Source organism: Bufo gargarizans, chromosome 2 (genome assembly GCF_014858855.1).
Source record: "Bufo gargarizans isolate SCDJY-AF-19 chromosome 2, ASM1485885v1, whole genome shotgun sequence".
NCBI lineage: Eukaryota > Metazoa > Chordata > Amphibia > Anura > Bufonidae > Bufo > Bufo gargarizans.
This window is the reverse complement of record NC_058081.1, coordinates 38,114,510-38,128,814: the sequence shown is the minus strand read 5'-3', so window position 1 is coordinate 38,128,814 and position 14,305 is coordinate 38,114,510. Positions and strand designations below refer to the sequence as shown.

The window sequence follows — 14,305 nt, the reverse complement described above, 5'->3', positions numbered from 1 at the left end:
GGTAGCCTATGTATATACTGCTATGGGAGCCTGTGTATATACTGCTAGGGGAACCTATGTATATACTGCTAGGGGAGCCTATGTATATACTGCTAGGAGAGGCTGTGTATATACTGCTAGGGGAGCCTATGTATATACTGCTAGGAGAGGCTGTGTATATACTGCTAGGGGAGCCTATGTATATACTGCTAGGGGAGCCTATGTACATACTGCTAGGAGAAGCTGTGTATATACTGCTAGGGGAGCCTATGTATATACTGCTAGGGGAGCCTATGTACATACTGCTAGAAGAGGCTGTGTATATACTGCTAGGGGAGCCTATGTATATACTGCTAGGAGAGGCTGTGTATATACTGCTAGGGGATCCTATGTATATACTGCTAGGAGAGGCTGTGTATATACTACTAGGGGAGCCTGTGTACACACTGCTAGGGGAGCCTGTGTACATACTGCTAGGGGAGCCTATGTATATACTGCTAGGGGAGCCTATGTATATACTGCTAGGGGTTAGGTCATGTGATATTTTTATAGAGCTAGTTGTTACGGATGTGGCGATACCTAATATATATATTTTTTTATGTACGGTATTTCACTTTAGCACAATAATAGCAGTTTTAAAACAAAAAAAAAGATGTTTTAGTGTCTCCATGTTCTAAGAGCTATAGTTATTTTTTTTTTTTGTGTGCGATTGTCTTAGGTAGGGGCCTTATTTTTTGCGGGATGAGGTGACTGTTTTATGGATACCATTTTGTGGGACATACGCCTTTTTGATCGCTTGGTGTTGCACTTTTTGTGATGTAAGGTGACCAAAATGGCTTTTTGTTACACATTTTTTTTATGGTGTTTATCGGACAGGGTGGATCATGTGATACATTTATAGAGCCGATCATTACGGACGCGGCGATACCTAATATGTGTGGGTTTTTTTCTTTCTGTTTTTTATTATAAAATAAGGGGAAAGGGGCGTTTTTTTTCTTTTTTACTTTATTCATTTTATTAAAAACATTTTTTTTAAAACTTTTTTTTACTTTACTTTATTTCTGATGTTCACTTTTGGGGTCTGATCCCCTCTGCAATGCATTACAATACATCTGTATTGTAATGCATTGCCTGTTAGTGTATTACACTGAGTCATACACTAACAGGCTGCCTAGGAGACCGGGCCTTGAAAAACATGCATATGTGTCCTTTTATATAGTGTATGTAAAGTTCTGGTTTTAACTATATATACTGCTAGGAGAGGCTGTGTATATACTGTGAGCGGAGGGGCTGTTCATCCAGTATATACTGTGAATGAAGGAGCTGTGTATGTTCTTTGTGTGTTCTAGGGGGAACTGTAATGTGGCTTTAGTGGTCCAATTTATGCTGCATTCTGGCATTTGGTAGTGGTGGTGGCGGTGTTAGAATTATGTGCTATGAGGAGGTCTTGGCGCTTGAAGATTATATATATATATATATATATATATATATATCAGGGCTGGCCAACCTGCGGCTCTCCAGCTGTTGCAAAACTACAACTTCCAGCATGCCCAGACAGCCTACAACTATCAGCCTACAGCAGGGCATGGTGGGAATTGTAGTTTTACAACAGCTGGAGAGCCACAGGTTGGCCAGCCCTGATATATATACACACACACAGTATATATTCCAGTATATTTTAATTGTTTTCTGGGGGTAGGCATGGGCCTTGGGGCATGTGCCCCAGATTTTTTTAAGACCCTAAAAACGCCCCTGGTGCCAGTTGCAGGTCACGTGGTTTGAACTACAGGGCTACTCTAATTTCTTAATGTATAAGCCTCTAATAAACTATGGATGTGAGGGCCCCAGCTCCTGTATGGCTGCAGAACTTGGCAGATTTGTAAACAGGATATTGAGAAATATGTCTGCCAGCACTTGTAAAGGCTGTTATGGCAGCTGCTAAAGGAGTTCTCCACTTTGCACAATACCTTTTTGTTAGAAGGGTCTCCAAAAGGGATCCCACTGTTGGGACCCACAGCTCTCAGCTATAACCTGTCAGAGAACATGGCTTCAAATTTCCCTGCAGGCCTCACAGAGCACTATCTCAGTGTAGAGGAAAGGAGGGCAATAAATAATTGAAATCCAACAAAAATATCATCATCAAACCAGCGGATAAATGTGGCGCTGTAGTGATTATGAAGACATTGCATTATGTTCAAGGCACAGACATCTCTAGAACAAAAGATACTACACACTGCTTAAGGAAGACCCTACCAGAAGGTTTACAGAAGGGCTTATACAAATTATAAACAACTTCAACTGGGAATTGCCCACCCTACTGGATCTTATACCGGATAGCCCTTAAATGGGGACCTTTTTATGTGACTGAAAATACATAAAGAAGGGAATCCTGGCAGACCAATCATTTCAGATATCGGGACCTTATCTAAAGGTATCTCACGATGAACAGAGAATATGCTGAAACCCTTGGTGAAAAGGACACCCAGTTATATCCAGGACACCACAGACATTCTGCGCAAACTGTCAGCCATTGAACCATTTCCAGAAGACACAAATTTGTGACTATGGATGTAGAGTCCCTGTACTCTAATATCCCTCACAAGGATTACATAGACACATGTCAGTACATCTTGCAAAAAAATAAAATATTGCCACGGAACTGGCCGTGCAACTGATCGGGTATGTACTTCACCACAATTACTTTTCTTTTGGGGAAGACATATACCTACGGGTAGCACCACGCGCAGTAGATTGTCACCACAGTATGCCAACCTTTTTATGGCCAAACTAGAGGAGGATTTTCTAACGACCTGCACCACCAAACCTCTGGTGTACTTTTGGTATATCGATGATCTACTGCTTATCTGGTCTGGCTCAGAAGAAGAACTACTGACATTTCATAAAAACTTCACCTGACCATCAGGCTCACTCTCAGGTACCACTTGGAACTGAACCCGAGTTCGGAAATGTTTTTTTTTTTACAGTATAAATCAATTTCTAAAGTTATTATGCAAAGTTTTGCGAGACTTCGCGAAGTAATAACTTCGGCTTATCGGAGCCAATACATTCTAATACTTTATGGAGCGCTCGCTCTGTACAGTATTGAAACAAAGTTTTATGCGAATCGACTTCGGATGTTTCATCCCTTCGCTCATCCCTAAATGATAGAGACCGGAAAAATTGGGAACTTAAAATGATGACTACATTCCAGTCATTAAGTGATGGACTGACCCACTATTTAGACACAATTCAATCCTCCCTCAGTAGGACTCCCAATCAGTGGCGTTGCTAGGGCTGGTGTCACCCGGTGCGGTAGAAAATGGTGTCACCCCCCCTGGGTGACACCTGACAGTGTAGGCTATATGTATATAACAAACATATTTCATATGAAAACTTACAATTACTTGGCTTGGCCCTTGGGGATCTCGGACGCCACTTCCACACTTTGGCCGGGGGCTCGGCGGAGCTGATGATGTGTTTTATCCTAATGAGAAAGATTTCATAAGTATTTGGAGAAGGGGCAGAGGGATAGCAGAGCAGGGAGAGGCTGGTGCTGCTACTAGGGGGTCATACCATGGGGGAGTAATAACACCCACCATAATGCCCCCCCCCCCAGTAGAAATAATTCTCCTTATAATGTGTCAGTGCAAAAAATACCCCCCTGTAATGTCCCCAGTTGAGCTAATGTCCCCATAGTGCCCCCATAATGTGCCAGTTTAAAATACCCCTATATAGTGACCCCAGTAAATGCCCCCATAGTGCTCCTCTCCCCCCTAGTGCCCCCATAATGTACCAGTATAAAATGCCCGATATATAGTGCGCCAGTAGATGCCCTCAGTGTCCCCCATAATTTGTAAGCATAAAATACCCCTTCTCAGTGCCCCGTAGTAGTCCTCTCCCCCCTTCCCCATAGTACCCAACACAATGTGTCCCAGTATAAAATGCCCCTATACAGAGCCCCCATATAAAATAACCGTTCTTTGTGGCCTCAGTAGATGCCCCTATAGTGCCACCAATAATGTGCCAGTAAGAAGTGCCCCCATAGATGTCCCCCAATAATGTGCCAGTGAAATGTGCCGTCATAGATGCCCCTTAATCATGTGCCAGTAGCCTAAGCCCCCCATCAACATGTGCCAGTAGCCATAGGCGCCCCCCCTATCATGTGCCAGTAGCCATAGGGCCCCTCTATCATGTGCCAGTAGCCATAGGGCCCCTCTATCATGTGCCAGTAGCCATAGGGCCCCCCTATCATGTGCCAGTAGCCATAGGGCCCCTCTATCATGTGCCAATAGCCATAGGGCCCCCTATCATGTGCCAGTAGCCATAGGGCCCCCCTATCATGTGCCAGTAGCCATAGGGCCCCCCTATCATGTGCCAGTAGCCATAGGCGGCCCCCCCTATCATGTGCCAGTAGCCATAGGGCCCCAACTATCATGTGCCACTAGCCATAGGGCCTCTCCTAACATGTGCCACTAGCCATCAGTATTGTACAGAAAAAAAAAAAAGGAAAAAAACACTTACCTCTTTGGCAGCGATGCGATGCAGGCCTCTTCTGGCCTGTGTCCCGCGCTGTGTACGGCCTGCGCCGGCCTCTGATAGCAGGGCTCCAGACTATAAAAAATACCTAGTAGCCATTGGCTCCTGAACTGAAAAATTTAGGAGCCAAATTACATTTTTAGTCGCCAAATCAAAACCGAATGAAAATTTTGGTATCGTGACAACGCTACGCCGATCAGATCGGCGTAGGGTTGTTTCAATACCAAAATTTTGATTCGCTTTCATCACCATAAAAAAGTATTGCGATACTCGATACCAAGCAAAAAAGCCACGTGCATTTCGCATTTTATGAAACGTTCGTCCCATAATAGAGCAGTCCTATCCTATTTTTTGGGGTGACAAGGTGACTAAAAAATGGCGAATGCTCACCGCATAGGAGATATTTTTTAATAATTTAATAGTTTGGACTTTTCGGACGCAGCGCTATGTAATATGTTTATTGTATATATTTTTTATATGTAAAATTGGGAAAGGGGGGATTTAAACTTAATATTTTAGAGTACTTTCACACTAGCGTTTTTCTTTTTCGGCACTGAGTTCCGTCACAGGGGCTCTATACCGGAAAAGAACTGATCAGGCATATTCCCATGCATTCTGAATGGAGTAATCCGTCCAGGATGCATCAGGATGTCTTCAGTTCAGTCATTTTGACTGATCAGGCAAAAGAGAAAACCGTAGCATGCTACGGTTTTATCTCCGGCGAAAAAAACTGAAGACTTGCCTGAATGCCGGCATTTTTCCCTATAGGAACGTATTAGTGCCAGATCCGGCATTCAAAATACCGGAATGCAGGATCCGTCCTTCCGGTCTGCGCATGCCGGTAAAAATGTGTAAAAAGATACAAGACGGATCCGTCTGCATGACAAGCGGAGACATGGATTCATTCTTGCAATGCATTTGTGAGATGGATCCGCATCCGGATGCATCTCATAAATGCTTTCAGTCACATCAAGATCGGCGGATCTGGCACGCAGTTCTGACAACGGAACTGCCCGCCGCATCACACTACCGCAAGTGTGAAAGTAGCCTTAGTGTTTGTGTTTTATTTTCACTTACTATTAGCCCCCTTAGGGGCTGGAACCCTTGTCCTATTAACCCTTAGGCCGCTTTCACATGGGTGAGGTTTCTGCGCGGGTGCAATGCGTGAGGTGAACGCATTGCACCCGCACTGAATCTGGACCCATTCACTTCTATGGGGCTGTGCAGATGAGCGGTGATTTTCACGCATCACTTGTGCGCTGCTTGAAAATCGCAACATGCTTTATGTTGTGCGTTTTCATGCAACGCAGACCCCATAGAAGTTAATGGGGCTGCGTGAAAATCGCATTGTATCCGCAAGCAAGTGTGGATGCGGTGCGATTTTCACGCTTGGTTGCTAAGATGAAAGTCTATTCACTGTGTTATTTTCCCTTATAACATGGTTATAAGGGAAAATAATAGCATTCTGACTACAGACTGCATAGTAGAAGGTCAATATAATAAACATTATATACACCCCAGTATAATAAACATTGAGAGCGCCCCCCCAGTATAATAAACATTGAGAGCGCCCCCCCAGTATAATAAACATTGAGTGCGCCCCCCCAGTATAATAAACATTGAGTGCGCCCCCCAGTATAATAAACATTGAGAGCGCCCCCCCAGTATAATAAACATTGAGTGCGCCCCCCCAGTATAATAAACATTGAGAGCGCCCCCCCCAGTATAATAAAGATTGAGAGCGCCCCCCCAGTATAATAAACATTGAGTGCGCCCCCCCAGTATAATAAACATTGAGAGCATCCCCCCAGTATAATAAACATTAAGTGCGCCCCCCCAGTATAATAAACATTAAGTGCGCCCCCCCAGTATAATAAACATTGAGTGCGCCCCCCGGTATAATAAACATTGAGAGCGCCCCCCCAGTATATCAAACATTGAGAGCGCCCCCCCCCCCAGTATAATATACATTGAGAGCGCCCCCCCAGTATATCAAACATTGAGTGCGGCCACCCCCCCAGTATAATATACATTGAGAGCGCCCCCCCCCCCCCAGTATAATAAACATTGAGTGCGGCCACCCCCCCCAGTATAATATACATTGAGAGCGCCCCCCCCCCCCAGTATAATATACATTGAGAGCGCCCCCCCCCCCCAGTATAATATACATTGAGAGCGCCCCCCCCCCAGTATAATAAACATTGAGTGCGGCACCCTCCCAGTATAATAAACATTGAGTGCGGCCACCCCCCCAGTATAATATACATTGAGAGCGCCCCCCCCCCCCAGTATAATAAACATTGAGAGCGCCCCCCCCAGTATATCAAACATTGAGTGCGGCCACCCCCCCAATATAATATACATTGAGAGCGCCCCCCCCAGTATAATAAACATTGAGTGCGGCCACCCCCCCAGTATAATATACATTGAGAGCGCCCCCCCCCCAGTATATCAAACATTGAGTGCGGCCACCCCCCAGTATAATATACATTGAGAGCGCCCCCCCAGTATAATAAACATTGAGTGCGGCCACCCCCCCAGTATAATATACATTGAGAGCGCCCCCCCCAGTATAATATACATTGAGTGCGGCACCCTCCCAGTATAATAAACATTGAGTGCGGCCACCCCCCAGTATAATATACATTGAGAGCGCCCCCCCCAGTATAATAAATATTGAGTGCGGCCACCCCCCCAGTATAATATACATTGAGAGCGCCCCCCCCAGTATAATATACATTGAGTGCGGCACCCTCCCAGTATAATAAACATTGAGTGCGGCCACCCCCCAGTATAATATACATTGAGAGCGCCCCCCCAGTATAATAAACATTGAGAGCGCCCCCCCAGTATATCAAACATTGAGAGCGCCCCCCCCCAGTATAATATACATTGAGAGCGCCCCCCCAGTATATCAAACATTGAGAGCGCCCCCCCAGTATAATAAACATTGAGAGCACCCCCCAGTATAATAAACATTGAGTGCGCCCCCCCAGTATAATAAACATTGAGAGCGCCCCCCCAGTATAATAAACATTGAGAGCACCCCCCAGTATAATAAACATTGAGTGCGGCCACCCCCCCAGTATAATATACATTGAGAGCGCCCCCCCCCCAGTATAATAAACATTGAGAGCGCCCCCCCCCCAGTATATCAAACATTGAGTGCGGCCACCCCCCAGTATAATATACATTGAGAGCGCCCCCCCCCCAGTATAATAAACATTGAGTGCGGCCACCCCCCCAGTATAATATACATTGAGAGCGCCCCCCCCAGTATAATATACATTGAGAGCGCCCCCCCCCCCCCAGTATAATATACATTGAGTGCGGCACCCTCCCAGTATAATAAACATTGAGTGCGGCCACCCCCCCAGTATAATATACATTGAGAGCGCCCCCCCCCCCAGTATAATAAACATTGAGAGCGCCCCCCCCCCAGTATATCAAACATTGAGTGCGGCCACCCCCCCCCCCCCAGTATATCAAACATTGAGTGCGGCCACCCCCCCAGTATAATATACATTGAGAGCGCCCCCCCCAGTATAATAAACATTGAGTGCGGCCACCCCCCCAGTATAATATACATTGAGAGCGCCCCCCCAGTATAATATACATTGGTGGCGCAGTGGGAAGTGCCAATGAGGGTTAAAAAAATAAAAAATAAATTAACTCACCTCCACCAATTGATCGCATAGCTGCCGGTCTCCTGTTCTATCTTCAGGACCTGTGAAAGGACCTGTGGTGACATCACTGTAGTCATCACATGGTACATCATATGATCCATCACCATGGTAATGGACCATGTGATTAGCTCAGTGATGTCACCACAGGTCCTGAAGATAGAACAGGAGACCGGCAGTTACGGGATCAATTGGAGGAGGTGAGTTCATTTTTTTTTTTTTTTTTTTAACCCTCATTGGCACTTCCCACTGCGCCACCAATGTTTATTATACTGGGGGGGGGGGGGGGGGGGTGTGCACAAAATGTTAATTATACTGGGGGGGGGGGGGGTTTGCACAAAATGTTTATTATAGGGGGGGGGGGGGCGCACTCAATGTTAATACAAATACAGGAGGCGGGTGCCGGAATGAAATAGCCGGCATCCGACCTCTATGATAGGGGGCTGCGATCAGTGGCAGTTAACCCCTCAGGTGCCGCTCACTGTCATAGAGGTCGGGTGCCGGCTATTTGATTCCGGCACCCGCCTCCTGTATTTGTATTACAGGTCAGTTTTCTTCATTGGTGGCGCAGTGGCCACAGCCCCTCCCCTCCTCCTCCCATCCCTCTTCTCATTGGCGGAGGCAGCGGCAGCAGCACAGGGGGAGAGAGAGAGCCCCCGCCCCCTCCCTGCCTCTATGGAAGTTAGTTAGGAGAACTCCGGCGGCCGGCGGGTGACACCCCATCAGACTGGTGTCACCCGGTGCGGCCCGCACCCCCCGCACCCCCCTCGCAACGCCACTGCTCCCAATCCTTAATCTACATTGTCTCTGCTGACGATGTCCACTTGTTGCTCGGCCTTATCCTAATTATGCATTCCCCCATGTCCGTGTTATGCTGTAACATCCTTTAAAGCCTGTATTACACTGCCCGATTTTTCGTCAGATAATCGCTAACAAGTGTTTGCAAAAACACTCGTTAGAGATCATCTGGCAGTGTAATACTGTCGCCGATTGCCCGATGAACGATCATTGGGAAATCCAAATCTTTTGACATGTTAAAAAATGATCGTTTGCAGGTGGCAGATTGTGCTGCGGAGAAGATCGCTGCATGTAATAGCAGCAGTCTCCTCCCTTAGTGAGCATCCTATTGCTGGGAGGGAATGCTTCCCTCACGACAATCGTCCGCCATATCAGGCTGTGTAATACAGTCTTAAAGGGATTATTCAAAGTCTAAAACATGCCCCCCAATGCCCGGGCCCCTCATATAAATTATACTTACCTGCTCTCCGACACCCGCATCAATCCTTATTCCCGCACGGCCAGCCGCTGTATCTCCATAGCAGGCCGCGATGGTGACGAGCCTCCCTAGCATCGTGGAGCTTTTGTGATCTAAAAAGCTTACAATTTTTTTTCTGGTTAGCCTATAATGGTATCACTCCCTTGTAGTTTTTAACGCAAAGGTATTCAGCGTCACATACAATGGGCTCTCCATGTAATGCACAGACCTACCAGGTCCTCCAGAGCGAGACACAGTCTTTGTAGATGATCTAGCTAACACATGACTCTGACTATGAGATCTTCCATTATGTCCAAGAATTCTCTAAGTAGGGTATTTAAAGTAATGAAAAGACAACCCTATAAAATATAGCAGCGGTAATGGTGGCCATATTGATTGTCACCCAGTCTTGCCTAAATCATAAAACAAATAGAATCATCAAAACAAATACCAAGAACTGCAGGAAAATAAACTATAGTCCAGAAATCTGAGAAAATCAAGGGAAATTCTAAAACGGTGACAATGGTTGACCATCCGAGGACTTACCATCATGATGTGTCCATCACCACATGAATCTGTACAGAGCTTTCTTCCATCAGTTGTATGTCATAAATGTTCAGGCAGCCTCCTGGCTCTGAGGTGATGTGGTTACATTGATGATGACATACAGGGGGCTGAACCCAAGAAAGAGGAACCGCCAACATAAAAATACAGGCATCTAAAGAATGTCAAAAAACGTGTGACCAGCTTTCGTCAGTTCTTCAGGCTGGTGCCAGTATTGAGCAATATGATGTTATTAAAGGTCAGATTAACTATTCTATAAAATACAATCATAGGCAGGGCTGTAGCAATAGGGGGTGCAGAGATAGTCACATCTGGGTTTTGGTGGGTGAGGATCTAAAGATTTTTCTGTCAAATGGTCCATGGTAGGTGGGAGGCCTTGATACAGATTTTGCTTTGGGCCCAGGAGCTTCAAGTTAGACCTTTGGTTACAGATGCAGCCCTGCCAGTCAATGATAATCATATCTGACGTGAGCTTTCAGATTCTTTAGAAAGTGAGGGCCATCCATTATGGGCGATTGAAACCCACTATCTGTTAGACCAACATAGCTCAAAAATGCAGAGTAGACATTGTCAGTATTTGGACCAAAAAAGAAAGAAGATCCAAATTATACCCTGAATGGATCCCTGCTATGTAAGTCTACAATAGAGGACTAAACGCTCAGTGCCAGTCTGTTCCATAAAAAGCTAAAAATGTCATCCTGTATTAGAATGTCAAAGTCAGAAAAAGCATCATGGTACCCTTTGGCTGGAAGAAGATCTGAGCAATAAACAGGATACCAGTAAAGTTTCAGAGTTCGGTCACTGGGTGCATAAAAGTCACCAACACTCTTCTGACTCCATAACTGCAAACCTCCTCTGCAAGTCCAAACCTCCTCTGGTATTAAAATCATCAAAAATTGTCCCAGGAGCTTCATGACATGGATTTCCATGGCCAAGCAGCTGCATGCAAGCCATACATCAAGCACAATGCCAATGGAGTTATTTACATGGAGTCATGTAAATAACATCACCACTGGACTCACGAGCAGTAGAAACGTCTTCTGTGGAGTGATGAATTACGCTTCTCTATCTGGTGGTCTGATGGACGAGTCTGGGTTGGTGAATACCAGGAGAATGTTACCTGCCAGACTGCAGTGTGCGAACTGTAAAGATGGTGAAGAAAGGGTAATGCTATGGGGGTGTTCTTAAGGGGTTGGCCGTGGCACCTTAGTTCCAGTGAAGGAAAATTTTAAAGGGGCTGTTTACCCCTCCTGGTCAGACCTCAAAAGGAAAGCATACTTACCTGCTCCCTGCTGCTGGGTTCCATCTCCTTTACTGCCTGGCCACCGCTACCTCACTCAGGTCCCCTGTTGTCAACATCCGCTTTGACAGCGTTGCAGCCATGACCTGTTCTACTTGCATCATGTTAAAGGAGTTGTCCGGGTTCAGAGCTGAACCCGGACATATCCTCATTGTCACCCAGGCAGCCCCCCTGACTTGAGCATCGGAGCAGTTCATGCTCCGATGCTCTCCTTTGCCCTACCGTAAATCGCGCAGCGCAAAGGCATTTTTTGGAGTTCTGGTGATGCTAAAACCCGCCCATCAGAGCCGGTGACATCACCGAACACACTGCAGGGCAGAAGCTTCCGCCTGGCAGTGTACTGTAAACAAAAAGAGCCCTTGCCCTGTGTGATCCAGCGCAGGGCAAGGGAGCGCATTAGAGCATGAACTGCTCCGATGCTAACATCAGGGGGGCTGCCTGGGTGAAATTATGGGTATGTCCGGGTTCAACTCAGAAACCGGACCACCCCTTTAATTGTAGTAGAAGAAGACTTGCACTCTGTCTTGATAGCTTATAGATCGTTTTTTATTGTCACATTCATTACTGGTACTGTGACGCGTTTCGGCAATGAATATGCCTTTTTCAAACTGTTTGAAAAAGGCATAATCATTGCCGAAACACGTCACAGTACCAGTAATGAATGTGACAATAAAAAACTATCTACAAGCTATCAAGACAGAGTGCCGGTCTTCTACTACTATTGAATTTGGAATGCCATCCTTGAGACACATGCACCGATCAGCAGGAATATAGCAGTGCCAACTAATTATTGTTACGGAAACCCTTTAATTGGTCACGTGATTCAAGGGGACCAGGTCTTTAACTCTATGTAGTGGGTTCCTAGAGCCACCACGTCCAGATAATCCTAGCATAATAGTTCTACATTCCTGATGGCTAATAAGTGTCAGCAGAGCAAGCGCATCTGGCACCAATGCATTCGCCTATGGGAAGGTTTTTAATTGAGTTGAATGGCAACTTTCAGCATGTAGTGAAGTATTGCCTGAGGCAGGTTCTGAATCATCTCCATGAGTAAAATGGAGATTATGATACTTATGGTTATGATGGTTAAGATTTAGGTACTCCACAAAGTTCGGTAAGAGACTTGGTGAAGACTGGTAGACTAGGAGGTCATCTATATAGATGATGAATGACTCTTCAGATATCCAGGTTGGATATGGAGGAATACATGGTACAACAATTCAACATTTTGTGGGATCCCCAAAGTGAATAGAAGGCAAGCTGTGTATGCACACCCACCCTCTATCCACCACCGCTGGAAGTCCCATAGTTGTAGATTGGCTGCACTTATGCTATGAGACTTCCGAAAATAGCAGTGAATGGAGAGCACGTTATGCAAGTGCGGTGTGCTCCCAGTTCACTTTAGGTCCCCATCCTACAGAGAGAAGCAGGTCCTAGAGGTGGGACCTGCACCTATTTGATATTTATGGCATATCCTATCAATGTGCCATAAATGTCTAGATGGGACAACCCCAAACAGAGATGGTATATCTCCTTGTTGATGTCTTATTTCCAAAGTGAGTTGGATCACTCACTGAAAGATTATGTACATGGTTAGAGGAGTTACAACGATGGATACGATCATATGGGAAGAACATAATTCTGGCTGGACTGTGAAGTTGTTTCACTGTATACCTCACACAATAGACCGTTCTCTGCCTTATCATCTACAACTATACTAACCCATACCACAATGACCTGGTACGGTATGGTTATTAAGTAGAGTAGCTCCTCCTAGTCAGCCAGTCCTCACCCAATCTCACACTGTCAGTCAGTGGTGTGGGCATGACGTGAACGGCAGAGAGCGGAGATTCTGGCTCATTTGCATTTCAAAAACATACATTTTCTCAAGAATGTGGGCATCTAGGAAGATGCGACCAAAACTATGTTCAACTGTCAAGTGCATGTCTTAGGTGGGACAGTTTTATTGCAAAGTGTCTGATCACTCCTGAGCTGAGCTTGAGCCATAGTCACTGGGTTTCTGCTGTTTTAAAAAGTAGACACACAAAGCTAATGCCTGTGATCAATGAGAATGACCATCATGGACAGTTAACTTCTCAGATGTTTGGTCAATTGTGACTATGGCATCTGAGAGGTTTTCCCCAGGAAGTGAACAGCTCGCCCGCGTGGCGATCGGGGAAGCTGTTCATTTGCTGTGAGAAGGGAAAGGGTCTGAGACAATCACAGCAATAATTCCTATGGAACTATGCAAATTCTTGTGTAAAAAAAATAAATAATTTTAAATGTTCTTTAAAATATAAAAAAATTAAAATCATCCCCTTTCATAATAATAAAAAAAAAAACACTCCAAAATGGCATTAAATAAAAACTACTTTGTCCTGCAAGAACTGTGCTCTCACACAGCTCCGGAGATATAAAAAGTATTCGTTTAAACCAAATAGCAAGATGACTGCTTGAGAAAGGTCCCATTGAGAGGACTGAAACGTTTTCTGGTGATTAAACTAATACTTTTTTTTCTTTTGGAATTGCCGTGGAATTTATCTTTATTATCGTTTTTTTGGTTGGTGGATCGCCTCTTCAGCCGCTGGCACTCCGTATTTACTTAAATATCGCTTTGCTGCCCATAACATTTCTTTCTTCCCTATTTCCCTATAAAAAAAAAAAGGTTATGAGGGTCAGAACATAGGGATGCAAAGAAAAAAAATATTTTTTTTTTATAGGTATTTAAAACTAAGAAAAACTACATGAACTCCAGAAAATGAAGGGAACATGTTAGTTTGGCTGCACAGGGAATGTTTTAAAAATAAAACCCATAAAACTCTCTGAATTGCGTTCCCCCACCCCCACTTCCATCCGATTTGGATTTTTTTCCCCCAGCTTCCCACTACATTATACATGGTGCCATTAGAAAGTACATCTTGTCCCGCAAAAAAAAAAAACAAGCCCTCATACGGCTATGGGAAGAAAAAAAAAAAAAAAAAAGTTACG

The 14,305-nt window shown here is 45.1% G+C and overlaps 1 protein-coding gene across 1 annotated transcript in view; it reads right to left on the bottom strand.

Moving 5' to 3' along the window:
• P2RY11 (purinergic receptor P2Y11) overlaps positions 1-10,070 on the bottom strand; it is a 47,468-nt gene extending 37,398 nt beyond the window's left edge. Inside the window, exon 1 of the mRNA XM_044278775.1 lies at positions 10,000-10,070. The gene's annotated coding sequence lies outside the window, so the exon portion shown is untranslated. The remainder of the gene's footprint in view (positions 1-9,999) is intronic.
• Between the last annotated feature and the right edge of the window lie 4,235 nt (positions 10,071-14,305).